Here is a 19,705-nt window from a genome sequence, read left to right on the forward strand (position 1 = left end):
GAACAAGGGATGCCAACCCCCAGGTGGGACCTGGGGATCGGCCAAAATGACAGCTCATCTACAAGTGACAGAGATCTGTTTCCCCTGCAGAAAATGGATGCTTTGGGGGAGGGGCGGACTCTATGGCATTGCACCCCACTGAGGCCCCCACCCGTCCCCAAATCTGCAAGACTTTCCCAACCTGGAGCTGGCAATTCCATCCCCTGTCCCCCACTGGTTGCTGGGAGGACCTGGCCACCCTCAGGGGAACTGACCTCTGTAGTCTGGACACATCAATACTAACCCCAGGAGATCTCCAGGCCTCAGCTGGAGGCTGACAACCAGAGCCCCATTCCTTCAGGTTGCAAGCCTGACCTGTGGCAGAGGACCAGCTTTGTGGCGAGCAAATACAGCCAGACCAGAGATGCTGCTGGTGTCTCTGGAGGACAATCCACCCCACTCCCCATGAGCCATAACAGGACATCAGAAGTGCAGAGATCAGGGGAAGTTGGAGGCCCCCTGGCCAGAACTTGGACAACAGGACATGGGTTTTGAGGCCTTTGGAGAGAAATTGTGGGGCAAAAGAAGCACAAAATGTGAGGAATGGTATCTGGGTCTCCCCTTACCTTTGAGAAAGGGGCTACCAGGCAGGCCAAGAACCCCTGCAAGACAGGAGAGAAGCAGGCGAACTCCAGCGAGGTCTGCCTCTCGGGAGCGCCTAAAGACCCGCCCTGAAGACCCGCCCCCCCAGCCCTCTCGCTTCCCTCCTTAGACATTTAAAGGGCTGATCCCTGGCCCGGCTCACACATTTTTGTCTTAGCTCAGGAAGGAGGGCTCCAGAGCAAACTAATTCATGCAGTAGCCAAATTGATCTGGGTTCAAATCCGCATTCGGCCATGACATGACATTTGTTGAGTATCTTTGCGGGAGTCCCTCTTTCCCGTGTCCTAGCCTACCTCATGGGTTTGTTGTGAGGATCAAACGAAGGAAGGGAGAATGATGTCTATCACCCTGCTCTCCTTGGAGGATGGGGTGGGGTGAAAGTGTTCTTCGACAGATAGATGCAGGTCGGACTGCGTGACCATCCCTGCATCTTCTGGCCGTTCTGCAGCTGGAGAACCTTCCTTCCCTGCCTGACTTGGAGAGTGTCTCAGGAAAAGGCCTGCCAAGACCCTGCCCCCGCCTGTGCATGGGGAGAGAAACCAGGACACAGCAGAACTTCAGCTGAAGATCCCCAGAAAGCCCTGAAAGAGGAGACTGCCCATTTGCATCTCTGAGCTCTGGGGGAAGTGAGGGCCCACCCTCCTGATACTTAGCTAAGCACCTGCAGCCTTCCAGCCTGGCCTGGTTGGAGACACATTCCCTGCATCCAGCCTTGGGTGAATGAGGGGGAGGGTATTCAGACTGGGCAGAACAGGATCCCCCAATGGGACCCTAACATTGCCCGAATGCCTGTGCTGTGACTGTGGCCGGGGAAATGGTGGGTGCGATGGGAGATTTCTGCAGACCTTCTAGACATCTGTGATGGCTTCAGAACCAGCTCTTGCTGCAGGGGGTGCCTTCCCAGCTGGCATCTTCAGAAAGACAGATATCCCGAAAGACTGAGGATCTTTTATCCCTAGCTCTAGAAAGTCTCAGTTAAAACTATCCCGTTTTGAGACAGGAAGGTGCCCTTTCAAGGAAGAGCAGAGCTTTTGCTCAAAAGTGACTGGGAGGCATGAAAAGCCAGACCTTTGTCGGCGCTTTTGACAGGAGCTGTGTGTTCTGGGCTTGGAGCATTAAGGCTGCTAGGCCAATCATTAACAGACATTAGGGGCTTTGGGGCTACGGGTTGCCAACTGTGGGTTGGGAAATTCCTGGAGGTTTGGGGGGGTGGATCCTGGAGGGGCAGGGTTTGGGAAGAGGGACCTGAGAGGGGCACAGTGCTACAGAGCCTACCCTCCAAAGCTGCCATTTTTTAAAAATAAGGGAACTGGTCTCTGCCCATCTTTGGCTGAGCAAGGCTTGGAGAAGGCACTCTCTGCTCAAGGGCCAGTTTGGTGTTGTAGTGCTAAGAAGCATCTGGGAGAACTGGCTTTGGTTCCCCATTCCTCCACATACAGCTGCTGGTGCGACCTTGGGTCAGTTACAAGTTCTTTCAGAGCTGTTCTCTCAGGAGCAGTCCTCGAAAGAGCTCTCTCAGCCCCACCTACCTCACACAGGATGTCTGTTGTGGGGAGGGGAAGGGAGATCATAAGCCACACTGAGACTCCTTCGGGTAGTGAAGGGCGGGGTATAAATCCAATCTCTTCTTCTTCCTCTTCCTCTTCTTCTTTAGGTCAGCAGAACTGAATGAGATGGCAAGTGGCCCCGCTCAACTTCCAATGCCCTGCGAGGAGGATCTCTCCCACAAGAGCTGAAAGAGCTTGAGAGCTTTGTGGCCTCCATCACCTTGACTGTTGTCTAAGGCTGGGGCCTGAAAACTAACCCAAAGTGTCTGTTCTCTGCCCAAACAAGGCCCAAATGGAACAGGCGGCATTTCCTTGGCCGTAGGTCAAGTGAGGACTGCTCGGGATCCATGTTGGCCCTGGATTGCTCATTCTTGGAGTTGTCCAAGGAACCAGGAACCTCTTGCCTCAATTAGAACACTAACACTCTTGCAACTGGTGTCTAGTCATGCTGGCCATATGGCCACAGAAATGTCTTCGGACAGCGCTGGCTCTTCGGCTTGGAAACGGAGATGAGCACCTCATCCCTAGAGTTGGATTCGACTGGCTTTCGAGCAAGGGAAACCTTTACCTTCACCTAATATTTTATTTAACAGTGTCTGATAACTGACACCTCTTGCTCTGAATTACTGCTTCAAAATGTCTGTGCTGTTGCCATCTTGAGTATGCTGTTCAGGTGTGTATCTGTAAGCTGCAAATCTACAATGACACAGCAACAGAACTGGAAGAAGAAGCAGAAGACAGCCAGTGCCACTGCGGGTCTGATAGAAGCCCTCCGGGGGCCTGATCCGGTCCCCAGGGCCGCAAGTTTGACACCCCTGTACTTAAGGTTGGCGAACCCTCCAACAATATTAGAGTTTTGTCCTCCCTCTCAAGTTTCTTTCTGGCCCCATCTTCTCCTTCTCTCCATGGCCCTCTATCTATGTCCTGTTGTTTGCCCTCTGGAGGAACTGGTTGGCCCTGTGTGAGACAGGAGGCTAGACTAGATGGACCGTTAGCCTGATCCAGGAGGGCTCTTATCATGTTCTCCTGAAAGCCTCGGTCTCTCTGCCCTGTTGTTGGCCCTCCAGAAGAACTGGTTGGCCACTGTGGGAGACAGGATGCTGGACTAGATGCACCCTCACTGGTCTGATGTAGCAGGGCTCTTCTGAGGTTCTTATCGGGGGAAGGCCTTGGCCTCTCTGACCTGTTGTTGGCCTCCAGAGGAACTGGTTGGCCCCTGTGGGAAGACAGGATGGCGGACTAGATGGACCCTCACTGGTCTGATCCAGCAGGGCTCTTCTGATATTCTTCTCGGGAAGGCCTCGGCCTCTCTGCCCTGCGGCCCTCCAGAAGAACTGGTTGGCTCCTCTGTGGGATAGGATGCTGGACTGGATGGACCATTGGCCTGATCCAGGAGGGCTCTTATGATGTTCTCATGAAAGCCTCGGCCCCTCTGCCCTGTTGTTGGCCCTCCAGAGGAATTGGCTGGCCACTGTGTGGGACAGGATGCTGGACTAGATGGACCCTCACTGGTCTGACCCAGCAGGGCTCTTCTGATGTTCTTATCTTCCTCCCCCAGCTCTCCAGACTTGCTTGCTAAGCAGGGGCGGTCTTACCTATGGGGCAGCCCGGACAACTGTCTGGGGCCCCACACTGTGGGGGAGGGCTAGGGGCAGTGGGAGGCTGGCATCCCTAGATTGAAAGGGGTGTGGAGGGAGTTCCATTCTTGGCAGGGCCTGCCTTGACGGGGATGGCAGGGTATAAATTAAAAAATAAATAAAATTTACTTTCACCCAGGGCTCCAGAATCTCTTGGATCGCCCTGTTCTGAAGTGCCCTGCAAAGATGCTCCCAAGATATTTGTTTGCCCCTAAACATTGTGCGCTCATTCCTTCTGCTTTGCCGTCAGATGGGTCTGAGCCAGGGTGGCTCCATGTGGACCCAGCCAGCAGGAGTCAATGCCTGTCACCTCCTACACCCTCAATGGCCACGAGTGAGCCGAACCCCCGTGGCATATCAATGCCCACCTCCCTGTGCCACCCCAAGTTCCTTCAGCCATGCCTGCTAAGTCTTGAGGCTGCTGCCCAGCGGTCATGGTTTATTGGTTTTGGGAAGGGCCTGCTGCTGGTGCACATGCACAGAGGGAAAGGGTCCCACACTTCCTGCGCCTCTCTGTGCAAGGATGGTGTGGTGAGATCCCTCAGGGGTGGAGAGGATTCCTCTTGCAAATAAGAACATAAGAGACGCCAATGTTGGATTGGGCCAATGGCCCATCCAGTCCAACGCTCTGTGTCACACAGTGGCCAAAACCCAGGGGCCATCAGGAGGTCCACCAGCAGGGCCAGAACTCCAAAAGCCCTCCCACTCTTGCCCCCCGTTGGCAGGAGCCGCGGCCAGAGACGGGAGCTCACTCCGTCATGCAGCACTTGAGTCTCGAACTGCTGACCTTTCGGTCTGCAGTTCAGCATCTTAATCACTTGAGCCACTTGTGGCTAATAGCCACTGATAGACCTCTGCTAAGTATGTTTATCTAATCCCTTCTTGAAGCTGTGTATACTTATACCCTCCACCACTTCCTGCGGCAGTGAATTCCATGTGTTCACTCCTTTTATCCATTCTAAGCCTACTGCTCATGAATTTCATGGGAGTGCCCATGAATTCTTGTCTTGTGAGAAAGGGAGGGAAATACTTCTGTCTCTACCTTCTCTATCCCAGGCATAATTTTGTAAACCTCTATCATAGGGGTGTCAGACATAAGGCTTGTGGGCTGGAACAGGCCCATCCAAGGCTCTTACCTGGCCAATGGTGCAAGGGAGGGAAGGCAGGAGGCTACTCAGGCAAGGGGGCACACAGTGAGGTGTGTGTGTGGTGGAAGCTGTCAAGAAACAGAAAGGAAATGGAGCCCTGACCTGGGTAGCCCAGGCAAACCCGATCTCGGAAGCTAAGCAGGGCCGACCCTGGCAAGTCCTTGGAAGGGCGACCTCCAAAGAATACCAGGGCTGGGACGCAGAGGCAGGCAATATCAAGCCACCTCTCTGAAAACATCCTAGCCCAACTAGAAATAGAAAGGAAATAGCTAGAGCAGGGGTGTCGAACTCATTTGTTATGAGGGCCGGATCTGACATAAATGAGACCTTGTTGGGCCGGGCCATGTGTGTCATAAAATGTAATGCCAGATAGCAAAGATATAAACTTTATAAAGGACACAAACAGAAAGGGTTTTTTTTTACTTAAAATAAAAACATGCTTAAAACATAAGCACTCTTGCAATATTTTGTTTATTTAACAGTGTCTGATAACTGACACCTCTTGCTCTGAAGTATTGCAGCAAAATGTCTGTGCTGTTGCAATCCTGAGGATGCTATTCAGGTGTGTATCTGTAAGCTGCAAACCTACGATGACGCAGCATTAGCAGCAGAACTGGAAGAAGAAGAAGCAGAAGACAGCCAGTTCCACTGCGGGCCTGATAGAAGCCCTCTGGGGGCTAGATGCAGCCCCCGGGCCACATGTTTGACACCCCCGGGCTAGAGGGTGGGGCTAAGAGACTAAGTTACAATAGTGTGGGGGGAATGGAAGCAAAGGCAGAGAAAGAGGGGGTGTGGTGTGTTTTCCCCTCCGCCTCCTCTGACCACAATTCAGCGAGGATTGGCGAAGCCACTATGGGGGACTGGGGGGGGGGGGCACTGCCAAGCGGCCATCAACCAGCTTCACATTTTTTCAAGTGGCGACCAAGAGGGGGGTTGGTGAGAGTGGGCGTGCAGAGCAGCGGTTTGCCAACAGAGGGAAGAGGCCTGCTGGGGGGGGGAGAGGCTCAGAACGGGTAACATCATGCTAAATACGTTTCCAGTGAATAAATACAACACGTGGTTTGGGAGTCAACTGGGCTGTCTTGTGTGTGTCGCTCTGAGGGGGGGAAACAGCCAGGCTTCGGAAGGCAATGGAGGAGCAAAGGGGGAAAAGCTGCAGCCACAGAGCCATAAGAACATAAGAGACGTCAATGTTGGATCAGGCCAGTGGCCCATCCAGTCCAACACTCTGTGTCACACAGTGGCCAGAAATACCAGGTGCCATCAGGAGGTCCACCAGTGGGGCCACAACATTAGAAGTCCTCCCACTGTTGACCCCCCCAAGCACCAAGAAGACAGAGCATCACTTGCCCCAGAGCCCCTATCTATACCTTGTGGCTAATAGCCACTGATGGACTTCTGCTCCATATGCTTATCTAATTCCCTCCTGAAGCCGTCCATGCTTGTAGCCGTCACCATTTCCTGTGGCAGTGAATTCCATGTGTTAATCACTCTTTGGGTGAAGAAGTACTTCCTTTTATCCGTTCTAACCCAACCACTCAGCAATTTCATTGAGTGCCCACGAGTTCTTGTATTGTGAGAAAGGGAGAAAATAGAGCCATAAGAATATAAGAACATAGAAAATAGAGCCATAAGAACATAAGAACATGAGAGAAGCCAATGTTGGATCAGGCCAGTGGCCCATCCAGTCCAACACTCTGCGTCACACAGTGGCCAAAAATACCAGGTGCCAGCAGGAGGTCCAGCAGTGGGGCCAGGACATAGAAGCCCTCCCACTGTTGCCCTCCCCCAAGCACCAAGAAGACAAAGCATCCCTTGCCCCAGACGGAGAGCTCCTATCTACACCTTGTGGCTAATAGCCACTGATGGACCTCTGCTCCATATGCTTATCTAATTCCCTCCTGAAGCCGTCCATGCTTGTAGCCGCCGCCACCTCCTGTGACAGTGAATTCCATGTGTTAATCATTCTTTGGGTGAAGAAGGACTTCCTTTTACCAGTTCTAACCCTGCTCAGCAATTTCATTGAGTGCCCACGAGCCCGGAGGTAGAGTGAATGTCAGGGAGCATGGGGGACAGTATCCTCCCTCCTCGCCCCACCTTGGGCTGGGGGGATCTGGAAGAATGAGGTTCAGACCCCCCTCCCCGATCCAGGACCCTCTTGTCTGAGGCACCCAGGGCTGGTCGCTCAGCCTGTCCCACCTCACAGGGTTGTTGCTGGTGGGGAGGGGGGGCAATGGAGGGGGGAGTCCAGTATGTCTCCTCAAGATCCTCAGAGGTAGGATGGCAGAAGAAGACTAAGAAGAAGAAGAAGAGGAGGAGGAGGAGGAGGAGGAGGAGGAGATTGGATTTATATCCTGTCTTTCACTACCCAAAGGAGTCTCCTAGTGGCTTACAATCCCTTTCCCTTCCCTTCCCCACAACAGACACCCTGTGAGCAATGCTCCCTCCAAGCTGTGGAGTCTTGTGAGCAAAAATTCTACCTTGTGAGCTCCTGGCATTAAAGTTGTGAGCGAGCAATTTGGCTGCTGCATAAATTAGTTTGCTCCAGAGCCATCCTCCCTGAGCTAAGACAAAACTGTGTGAGCCGGAGGCTAAAAAACTGTGAGCTGGCTCACACTCAGCTTAGAGGGGACACTGCCTGTGAGGTAGTTGGGGCTGAGAGAGCTCTTTCGAGAACTGCTCTTGACAGAACAGCTCGGAAAGAACTTGTGACTGACCCAAGGTGACACCAGGCAGGTGCATGTGGAAGAGTTGGAAAGCAAACCCGGTTCTCCCAGGTTAGAATCCATGCTCCTACACCAAACAAGAGTGAGAGACAGATCGTAGCCCTGCTTGGCTGATGAGACTGGGATTTTGGGGAGGGGGTGCTGAATAATTACCATATTTAATTGCAAGGAAGATGACTTGTCTCCTAAAAGTGCTATCTGTACACAAGGTAACTAATTTGTATGGAAATGTAAGATATTCTCTCCTCTTTTATGGTATCCCTTGGGGAAAAAACTAGTCTGGCATATGATTAAATACATTTACTGCCATCTTTGTGGGTTCCCCAGTAAATCACTTGTTTTCATTGCTAGGAATCAATTGCTTTTGTTTGTATTTTGAGTAAAAATAATATTGTCAATTGGGTTTGCCCGTGTCCTGCATAAAGTTTACATCTCCGGTACCTGGAATTACATTTTTTGACTCCTGTGGCCCGGCCTGACAAAGCGACATTCATATCAGATCTAGCCCTTGTAACAAATGGGTTCGACACCTATAGTTTCATGAGTCAGTTTGGCATAGTGGTTAGGAGCACGGACTCTGATCTGGGAGAACTGGGTTTTATTCCCCCCCCCCGCTCCTCCACATGCAGCTGCTGGGATAACCTTGGGTCAGTCACAAGTTCTCTCAGAGCTGTTCCCTCATGAGCAGTCCTGGAAAGAGCTCTCAGCCCCACCCACCTCACAGGGTGTCTGTTGTGGGGAGGGGAAGGGGAAGGAGTTTGTGAGCCGCTCTGAGACTCCTCTGGGTAGTGAAGAACATAAGAACATAAGAGAAGCCAATCAGGCCAATGGCCCATCTAGTCCAACACTCTATGTCACACAGTGGCCAAAAATACCAGGTGCCATCAGTGGGTCCAGCAGTGGGGTCAGGACACTAGGAGCCCTCCCACTATTGACCCCCCCCAGCACCAAAAATACAGAGCATACAGTCCCTATCTATACCTTGTGGCTAATAGCCACCGATGGACCTCTGCTCCATATGCTTATCTAATTCCCTCTTGAAGCCATCCATGCTTGTAGACACCGCCACCTCCTGTGGCAGTGAGTTCCATGTGTTCATCACTCTTTGGGTAACCCGACTGCTCAGCAATTTCATGGAGTGCCCACAAGGTCTTGTCTTGTGAGAAAGGACTTCTTTCTCTGCCTGCTCTGTGCCATACATAATCTTACAAACCTCGATCATGTCACCCCTCAGCCGTCGTTTCTCCAAGCTAAAGGCCACTTGGGGGACAGCCGCTCGGGGCGCCATTGGGCACAAGGAGTCAAAGGGCGCGGCCCCGGGGCTGAGGGAGGCCGGAGAACCTTTCCCGAATGACGGGCGACCGGTGCCGTCGGCCGTAGAGATTTAAAGGGCCCCTTCCCAGGCCTGGGGGATGAGGAAGAACCCCTCGTGGCTGTCCCCCTCGCGGCAAGGCACCGTTGGGCACAAGGTGTCAAAGGGCGCGGCCCTGGGGCTGAGAGAGGCCTGGGAACCTTTCCTGGCTGACCGGTGACCGTAGTGATTTAAAGGGCCACTTCCCAGGCCTGGGGGATGAGGAAAAACCCCTCGCGGCTGCGAGGGGCGCCATTGGGCATACGGAGTTAAAGGGTGCAGCCCCGGGGCTGAGGGAGGCCAGGGAATCTTTCCCGGCTCACCCAGAGGCCGTCATACCACTCTGCGGCCTGTCATTCCAGTTCCAGAACACTCCTGCTCCACCCTGGGGCTGTGGTTCGAATCCGTGGTCTCTCACTGGTGTTACACACCCAGGGGCTGTCATTCCACTCCGTGGTCTCTCATTCCAGCCCCAGAACCCTCCTGCTACACCCAGAGGCCGTCATACCACTCTGCGGCCTGTCATTCCAGTTCCAGAACACTCCTGCTCCACCCTGGGGCTGTCATTTCACTCCGTGGTCTCTCATTCCATCCCCAGAGTAGTGTATTTGGGCACAGAGACCCTAATAGAAAATCCATTCCACATTTTTATTGCAACTCTACTTGTACTGTAATGTATTTCAATGGAGTCCATGGAAGTCAATTGGCATTCCCATCTCCTATTATTTCCAATGGGCCTTCAAGCCTCTCCCATTGTTTCTAATGGGCAATCCTGTCCTTCCTTTTAGTACATCCCAGCTAAAGGCGCAGGAATTCTATCTGGGAAAAAATGTTAGCGACGCTCTCCATCAGGGTGGGGTGGGCGTCGGAAAAAAACCAGACTTCAAAATGCACCCTAATGCAAGACTTCACTTGCTCTGGAGTCCTACAGACACTAAAGTTCCCTGCGAACAACCAGAAAACCCGCCCTACTCTATAAGGAGAACATACAGAAGATTCCGCGCGTCCAGAAAAAGAGACCAAAAACGATACAATCCCCAGACCTTTACCGCCGCCATCTTACCTCTCAGTTTACATCGACATACCGGCAGCCCAATCAGAGGGGCGGGAAAGAGAAAGGAAACCAATACCGTTGCTAGAAGAGTGGAGGGGCAGGGCTATAGTTGTTTTGGGTGCAGTGTCGGCAAGGCTCCGCTAGAGGGTGGCGAGAACTAAGAAATATACGTTTCTGGCTGAGTTAAAAGAATTGGATAGACGAGCGAAGGACGGGGCTTTGTTAGCTCCATGAGATCTTTGCTGGTATCACGCACTGTTTATGAGAATTGTTCATCATCTCTTCTAATAATGCGTTCATTTACTCCCCAGTTTCTTTTCTTTAATAGCTCTTATTTTTCTTCTTGTCTGTCTAGCTTCTGAGCATGTGCAGGATGTATTTCCAATCTCTGCATTTAGGATAAAGATGAAAGCAGACGTTATTTTAAAAGTTTTAGACTTTTATTCTGTGTTTCTGTTATTATATCATCAAAAGCTGTCTTGAGCATTCTTCTTGTAGAATGTTATTTTTCATTTATACCCCACTTTCTTTCCAATGGCGACCCAAAGCAGCTAACAGCATTATCCCGTTCTCTATTTTATCCTCACAACAACGCTGTAAGGTAGGTTAGGTTGAGTTTTGACTGACCCAAGTTCATCGAGGAACCTCCATGGCCAAGAAGGGATCTGAATTCAGGTCTCCCAGATCCTAATCCATTACACTATGGTTGCACCCTCCTCCACACGAAACCTGCCACAGTCTTCCAAGGCTCCATGCAAACTGGCCCAGCCTTACCCTAGAGCTTCATTCCCTTGCTTCATTCCCTTGGCCCCACCTAAGGTTCCCAACAAATTTGAAGACCACACCAAGTAAAGTGGCAGGACATGTTTTCTCCAGGTTGTTGGCCACCCTAACAATCAAGACATAGCAACTCTGGTCCTGAACCACAAATTAGTCCCAGCTGCCTAAGGAAGGTCGTACCAGGAAGGAATACCTCCTGCTACCTTTTTCCCCTTTTTAACTCTTCCCCCCACACACATCTCTGATTCTAAGGAAAGAAGCAGAGATACAGAGAAAACAAAGCACATAGGGTGTGGCGAGCAAGAGAAATATAAAGTGACCACCTGTTATTAGGCACTGCACATCTGCAGTCAGGGTAAAAACCCTGGAGAGAGAAAGAGCGAGAGAAAAGGAAGGCTGAAAGCCATCAATCTATTCTAGACCATTGGTCTTGGAGCCATGACTGACAGCAGGGTTGTGACCTGAGTTAAAGGGGTGCCAGAAACACATTTTGGAACAGGAGAAAAAAGAAAGGAGGAGGAGCAAGACTGGCAGAGAAAGAGAAGGGGAGAGAGAAAAGCAAAACTAGGGCAAATAAAAAGCCACCAGAGTGAGTGCTGCTCCAGGAATGTAGCAATATGTAGGGTTAAAAAAATATAGTATTGAACCCCCCCCCCCAAATGGTGCACCTCAAGGCTAAGAAGAGCATAGTTCAAGCTTTCTCCCCACTGGAAACCTTGTCTGTCAAGATTCCCTGTGTATGAGCCACAGAACACTTACACAGCGTGAAGGATTCTGGGTCACATTCTGTGGCGCACTCAGTGTTTGCATGGTAGCAGCCAGACATGTCAGGCCTGGGAGTTGTCAACATAGAATGTGTCCCATACACTTCTGTAGCTCCATGTTTTAAGAGGAGGAAATCTGTCTCAGCAGACAAGCTTGTCAGCCATTCCTGGTTTCATCGAGACACCCCCCCCCCAGTTAAGATTCCAGTGAATCCCTGGGGTCCCCCATAAGCACAGTCTGAGAAAACCTCTGGTCCAGTATTGTTACCTGGCATATTCTGAATTCAGCCATATGCTACAAAAGACCCTTCTTTGACCCCAAAGTAGCAGGCATCTCTGGCCAGACATGGCCTGGAGACCTATAATTTCAGAGTTTCCCCTCGTTTAATTAAGGCTCCTGACTAGCGGCTGAGAGGCAGGATGCCCTCATGTCAGTGTCTGGCTCCCCTCTCAGTTAGCAGTTCAAGGCCCTGACTTCAGCACAGCCAGAAACCTCCAATTGCAGCTTAGCCCAAGGGTGAGCCAGCGGTCAGGAAAACCAACCACACAGAGCACCGTGGAAAGGCAGGGAGGGAGGCTGGTTCCTGTTTCCAGGTGAGGCATGCAGCTGGCAAATACTTTTACCTGGCAGTCATCCAGTTGCTGATCAAAGCGGTAGCCTAGCCGTGCCAGGACAACTCTGTTGTTGTTGTTCTTGTCTCCCAGCATGCCTTGCACTGGCACCCAGCCATTATTCACTCACAACTAAATCATGCAAAAGCAACATGGGTATTTGGCTTGCAGTTAGACCTCTGCTATACAAGCAGATGTGGTGTCTGGCTTCCTCAGTCTTGGGGAGGATAGTATGTTCTCAGTGACTGCTCCATATTTGTGAAACTCCCTTCCTCCTTGAGATCCATTGAAGCCTGGGTTCAAATATATTCTGGAAAACCTTTCTCTTTAGTATGGCGTGCGACAGCTGGACTTAGCAAGTGTAAGAGGGGAATTGTTCGACTTACCAGCTCGGACTTAAGCCCTCAGGAAGAGACAGAATACTACTGGAAGGATCTAGTGCAGGGGGGACCTTTGGAATTCTGAGACAGTGTGGTAGGCACAACAGCCACAAAATGGTTTCACAAAATGGCTGCTGCAGGAGGCATAGCCAGCTACAAAATGGCTGACGTGCCTTACCTTCAGTCAAATAGTGAAAATCCTTGTGCTGTGGTGGTAGCTGCTGCCAAAACAACATTTTTTAAAATCTGCACAGCCAATCATATTTCCAAGGGGCAATCAGAACCTGGACAAAAGTTCCACCTGACCCCACCCACTTTCTAAAAACATTTGGTGGACACCAGGAAAGGTCTTGATGGGCTCCACGCCAAGTTTGGTGTAGTGGTTAAGTGTGTGGACTCTGGGAGAACCAGGTTTGATTCCCCACTCCTCCACTTGCACCTGCTGGATGAACTTGGGCAAGCCATAGTTCTAGCACAGCTGTTCTTGAAAAAGAGCAGTTTCTGTCAGAGCTCTCTCAGCCCCACCTACCTCACAGGGTGTCTGTTGTGGAGAGGGGAAGGGAAAGGAGTTTGTAAGCCACTCTGAGACTCCCTTGGGTAGTGAAGGGCGGGGTATAAATCCAATCTCTTCTTCTTCTCCTCCTGATCTAGGACAATCAGGTCATTTCCTGCAGGAGCGCACAGGAACGGGAGCTCCGGCAGTAAAGAGCCCAGTGGGTGGGCACATGCAACAAGCCCCACCCCCTGCTCCCAGCAGCCCCGGGCCACAAGGCACAAGAAGCAGCCAGGTAAGTTGCAGAGGCCCCCCCCCAGATAACAATCCAAAACAGTCCAGTGGCACCTTTAAAGCCAAGGTTTATTCAGGTACAAGTTCTCCCTCCTCTGTGAGGGCAGATCTGTGCATCCCCCCCCCCCAAGGTGCAGAACCCGGGGAAGGCCTCTGGAGCCCTGCCGCCCGCCTTTCCCGATACCTAGCTGGTGTGGGGTGGCAGTGGGGCTTGATTGGGGGGTGGGCCATGGGGGGTTGGAGAGCCTCCCTCCCTCTCCATCTGTTTGCCCTCTTTCTTTCTTTCCCTCCTTCTTTCCATCTCTTTCTTTCCCTTTCTTTCGGTCCTTTTTTCCTTCTCTCTTTCTTTCTTTCCCTCCTTCTCTCCTTTCCTTCTTTCCCTCCTTCCTTCCTCACTCGCTTTCTTTCCCTCTTTCTTTCCTCCTCTCTCTCTTTCTTTCTGTCCTTTTCCCTTCTCTCTCTCTTTCTTTCCATCCTTCTTTCCTTTTCTTCCTCTTTCTTTCCCTCTTTATTTCTTTCCCTCCTTTTTTCCTTCTCTCCCTCTTTCTTTCCCTCCTTCCTTCCCTCCTTCCTTCACAGATCTGTGCGTTCCTCCCCCCCATAGCTAGCAATAAAAAACAGTCCAGTGGAGCCTGAGCAGTGGGTGTTGACACTTCCGGTGATGTCAGGGGGTGTGGCACAGGCAAATAAGTTATGCTAATGAGTTATGCTAATGAGGTCCTGTGCCTCTTTTTCTACGAAATGATTCCTGAGGACAATTAGGCAAAAACCAGGACATTTCAGATTCTTTTCCCATAATCCACCAGGTTCCTCCTTAGGTTCACCATGACCAACCAGATCCTCACCCAGCATTGCTCCGTTTACTACCTAGAAGGAGCAATGGGTCACACAGACCTCTGCATGCCTTGATGTGTAGCACCCCCTTGCAATTGACTGATGATGATGTCTCACCAAGATAATGAGAGCCAGAGTTAATTCAAATCTAGGTTTAAAGTAATAGGTGTGATTCTGTTTTGCTCTACTCAGCTCCCCAAACAGCAGCAACTTTCAGAACAGCCACAAATAAAATTACTTTCATTGCTAGGAGAGTACAGAGACTGCTGCTGTTTTTGTAATATTTGTTTATTTATAAATACATGGAACAGATTCCCAGACAGGCAGATTCCCAAACTGACAAGTGCTAGTGTTCAAAACACCAGTTTTGCCAAAGGAACAGCATAAACCTAGGCTCCTTTTCCCCATTTGTCTGCGTTGACTGTTACCTCCAAAACTGCCAAACTGGGTTATTTCCCACCAGCCTGCCTCTAAGTAGGTCCATAGTAATATCTTTTGGAGAGAAAGCCATTTTGGATAAATATCCAATGAGCATACTTACAACAATGCCAATACACTTTCACTAGCATTTTCCACTGGGAAGAGCTTGCAAAAATGGTACTGGGGAACCAGTTCTGAAAACACCTCTTCCTGAAGGAAATTGCAGAAAAGCAGCTTGGACTTGGGGCACAAGACTCCTTTAAGACAGAAAGGTTCCCCAAAAATGCTTAAACAAAAGCCTGCCAGTGTTCAGGCGGGGCCTGGAGATATCGCAGAATTACAACTGATGTCCAGGCTAGAGAGATAATTTCCTCTAGAGAAAATGGTTGCTGTGGAGAATGAACTCCATGGCATTACACCCTGCTGAGGTCCCTGCCCTCATAAACACATAAACACATGAAGCTGCCTTATACCAAATCAGACCATCAGTCCATCAAGGTCGGTATTGCCTATTCAGACTGGCAGCAGCTCCCCAGGGCCTCAGGCCAAGGCTTTTCACATCTCCTACTGCCCGGTCCTTATAATTGGAAATGCCAAGGGTTGAGCCTGGGTCCTTTTGCATGCCAAGCAGAAGCTCCACCACTGAGCCGGGGCTTGCCACCAATTCCCCTCCCAGGACTGGGCAGAATGCACCCCTCCCCAAAGGTGCTGGTACTCAGGACCCCTGAGTGTTGCCACAAAAAAGCCCTGACTGAAACAGTCTTGAAGTAGAATCAGCAAAGCCAGGGGTGCCCTTCCTTAGATTCCTCCCCCCCCAACCCCCCCCCTAAAAATAGTCCTTTGTACGTCCCCCAAAGCCTCCGAGGGAAGAGAAAGTGGCCAAATCGCCAGGAATTTCCCAAGCAGGAGGTGGCAACCTCCTCCGACAGGGCAGACTCCCAACAGGACCCCCTAGGCAAGGAGAGGGAGTGGGCTCACCGGCAGTTTGGAGAAAAGAGGGAAGAGAGGAAAGGAAGAGGCATCTTCCGTGCAATCCTAAAAGCACTGTCCACGGAGGAAGCCCCACGGAACAGGAGGCTTGGGGGCAGAGAGACCTGATCCGGATGGCTCAAGGGGAGCAAGCTGGAGTTTGCCTCCTTCTCCCCCCTCCCCACTCAGCCGCCCCATTCGCTGAGAGGGCTGAACAGCCGGGGGTCCCCCTGGCAGCGCCGCCCCCTGCAGAGTTACTCCCGAGGAGCCCCATTGAGCTGCATTAGAGGACGTCGCTGAAGGCAGCCTGTCTGAAGTCCAGCCCCTCCGTCCGGGTCTGAGTGCTGCCAAGCTCCAGCCTACCCAGGCTCCACCCTAAATCTCCAGGAATTGCCCAACACAGAGTTGGCAACCCTGCTGGATCCATGTGCAGTGTGGCACCTCTGCTGCCAACTGCAGCTGCTGAGACCATCCGAGGGGAGAAGAGGAAGCAGCCAGGTTAGAATCCCCTCCTCAAAGTACATGTTTAAGGAATTGTCATGTGCATTCTGAGTCCTGTGAGAATTTTGGAGGGGAAGAGAAGCCAACATTTGGCTATAAAACTGGATTTAAAAAATACCAGATAAGGAAGCCCTTGTGCCTCTTTTGCTCTTGAAAACTGGAGCCCTGGATTCTGACTATAGCGGGGGTTAAACACACCATGGTGTCTAATTTGGCCCTCCAGACCCAGCTTCTGCATGAAGAACTCTAGATCCTTTCCTGCAACATATTTAATATCTGAAGGCTGATATCCTGTCTTCCATTAATCTTCTTTCCTCTGAGCTGAGTTTACCCAATTCCTTCAACTGCTTCTCAGATAGTCTCTCAAATATCTTTAATCCTCTCTCATTTTTTGCGGCTCTCTTCAGAACCTGCGCCTTTTTATGTCTTCCTTAACATTTGAGAGTCCAGAATTGAATACAGTCACCACCAACCCAAATCGGAGCCAGCCAGCAGCACCCGTAGATGGTTATTATGGGACTGCCGATTGGGTTTCATGCCTTGGGCACCCGGATCTCTTGGGGTGGCCTGAAACATGGTAACCCCACCTTCTAGTTCCATACAAAGCCCCTAAGACTCTGGTTAGCAACCGGTTTCTAAACCGGGGCTAAGGCTGAGGGCCAGGAACACAGCGCCATCTACTAACTTGGCCCAGGAAGGAGGAAAGGGTCTGGTCTCTCCTCTGCCCTTCTTTCATTTGTCTACAAAACAAAACCCTCTCATGTTGCTTCACCTATAGAAAGACAGGTTTAGGGCCCATCTCTTCCCCCACCCAAGTGTAGGAAGCAGCTTGAAGGGTGACCATTTTGCTATTTCAAACTGGCAGCCTCCCTTGGGTGCTTTTCAATTTTAAAACAGTTGGGAAATGCACCATGGAGTCTTTGCTGTTCTTGAAAGCAGCACAGGTTACCCTGACCTGGATAGCCCAGGCAAGCTTGATCTCGTCAGATCTCGGAAGCTCAGCAGGCTCAACACTGGCAAGTACTTGGATGGGAGACCTCCTTGGAATACCAGCAGTCAGGAGGTGGGGGCAGGCTTTACTCCGACACCTCTCTGAATATCCTCCAGGCCCCCAGTAGGGGTCTGTCACCAGAGGTTGCCATGACTTCCAGGTGTACACACACATGCACATGTGAATAATACAAAAAAAGAAAAAAGAAACAGCATGGGCTGAACTATACATGACTGTGGGAGTGCATGATCCCGAGTGCACTCCAGCTGCAAAAAGGGGGTCTGGGCATGGGAGGACAGGAAGACAATGCTTCCCCACACTGGTGCTGTTTCCCTGACTGAAAATGTACCTCTCTGTGCTGCTTCAAGGAAAGAGAACAAGCCAGGACTTTCCTTTTCTGAGGTGCCAGAACTCTCAAGAGGGAAAGGAAGTTTTCAATCATGAACTTTTAAACATTTTAAAAAGAATTTTGTCAAAGAGATTCCGGAACTCTGTCCCAGCATGTTCCCCCAGGAAAAAAAGCCCTGGAACATGAACAATACAAACAGCCAGGGGTCATTTCCTGCAGGAGCGCACAGGAGCGGAGCTCCGGCAGTAAAGAGCCCAGGGGGCGGGCACATGCAACAAGCCCCTCCCCCTGCTCCCAGCGGCCCCGGGCCACAAGGAGCAAGAAGCAGCCAGGTAAGTTGCAGAGCCCCCGCCCCATGCCGAGGCACAGAGCCTGGGGAAGGCCTCCAGAACCTTGCCTCCTGCCTTTCCCGGCACCTGGCTGGTGCAGGGTGGCAGCAGTGAGTAAATAAATAAATAAATTTAAGGCCAAGGTTTATTCAGGTACAAGCTCTCCCTCCTCTGTGAGGGCAGATCTGCGCATCCCCCCCCCCATAGCTAGCAATCCAAAAGAGTCCAAGGGAGCCTGAGCGGTGGGTGTTGCCTTCTGACACACTTCTGGTGATGCCAGGGGGTGTGGCATATGCAAATAAGTTATGCTAATGAGTTATGCTAATGAGCTCCTGCACCTCTTTTTCTACAAAATGACCCCTGCAAACAGATGTCTTTTTTTCCCTTCCTGTTGGGGCTCAAAGTAACATGGTGGTGGAAACTTCCATCAAGTTGCAGCAGACCTATGGAGACCCCAAGGCAAGAGATGGACAGAGGTGGTAGCAACTCTGGATTTCGTTGGCAGGCTCCCATCCACATACAAACCAGCACCAACCCTGCTTAACTTCTGCAATTTGATGGGATGGAACAAGCCTGGGCTATCCAGATCGGGGAGGGGTGTTGATTGGAAAACGGCACGGTGGGAGAGTTAGGCCACACATCCTTTCCCAAGTCCTGACTCATAACAGGCCCCTTTCCTTTTGTAGTCCATTACGGGATCCAAAATTAGGATTGCCAGCTCCAAGCTGGGAAATTCCTGGAGATTTTGGGGTAGAACCTGGGTACAGTGGGGTGGGGTGTGGTGAGGAGAGGAGAGGGACTTCAGCCCTGTATAATGCCATAGAGGCTACCCTCCAAAGCAGCCATTTCCCCCAAGGGAACTGATCTCTGAAGATAAGATGATTCCAGGAGATCTCCAGGCCCCCCTGGAGGTTGGCAACCCTGGATCTGATCATGAACACACAAACACACCAGCATGCAGCAGAATTCAGCCTGTGATACAAAATCAGAGGGGGAAATACAAAGAGGGGGAAAGGGTACTGTTTACTAAGCATGTGGTTCACACTGGGGCGGAAGAGGTTAAGTGTGGTCTTTTGGCTTTCACAAGAGAAAGCAGCTATAGTGCGTATTAAGGTAGTGGGGCCTTAATACTGGGTTGGGGGCTCTGCCACTGACTAGATGGGAAGCCCTTGGCTGTCAGACAGCTCCCAGAGCACCAGCTGCATATCCCCCCCAGCCCCCACCACCACCACAGAAAACTGTCCTTCCTATATACTTTAGCAACTTTTTCACACTTAGTCATGCCAATAAAAGTATATTTGAATATAAATGGGAAATGTGAGGACACTTGAAAATGCCATTTTCCGTTAGTGGAAAATGTGTCTCTCTTTGCTGACTCACCTACCATAAAATGGCAGGTGATTTCATCCACCCTCCTTCTGTTGAGCCAGTTATTAGTTCACATTTTAATTCTGGGCCTTTTGACTTTTGGCACCATATAATGCCCTGCAATTTTCTTTGCTGGATATTTTTTTTTTATCCACCCACTTATCTAGTTTTACGGTCACTCGGGCCGTCAACCCACAAAAGGTTTTTAGTTGATTAACTGTCTCTGCTTTTCACCATTTAATCAATCATTTCCTTATTAAAATAATCTTGCAGTATCTCAGCACAAGTGAGAGTACGAGGAAGTGCTTAATGAAGTCAATAGGCACTCTTGACTAAATAGCAAAGAACAAAAAAACCCCATTGTTTGGAAAAGCATAATTAAATGCATCTTCTGAGAAATGGGAAAATTACTGAATCTTACACAGATATCCTAATGTAGGTTTGCCAAAACTCTGGACCAGAATTATGCCAGGTCTGAGACCCTGGTGTGCAATGGGGGAGGGGGGGGGGGAAAAG

General features: G+C 50.8%; 1 protein-coding gene across 2 annotated transcripts in view; it reads right to left on the reverse strand.

Moving 5' to 3' along the window:
* Window positions 1-10,142, reverse strand: part of ANKRD39 (ankyrin repeat domain 39) — a 27,157-nt gene extending 17,015 nt beyond the window's left edge. The window contains exon 1 of one of the 2 annotated variants that reach the window (XM_015408178.1): window positions 10,115-10,142. The gene's annotated coding sequence lies outside the window, so the exon portion shown is untranslated. The remainder of the gene's footprint in view (window positions 1-10,114) is intronic. The other variant, XM_015408179.1, reaches the window with a different exon arrangement.
* Between the last annotated feature and the right edge of the window lie 9,563 nt (window positions 10,143-19,705).

Source organism: Gekko japonicus, unplaced genomic scaffold (assembly GCF_001447785.1).
Source record: "Gekko japonicus isolate JY-2015 unplaced genomic scaffold, Gekko_japonicus_V1.1 scaffold139, whole genome shotgun sequence".
Lineage (NCBI taxonomy): Eukaryota > Metazoa > Chordata > Lepidosauria > Squamata > Gekkonidae > Gekko > Gekko japonicus.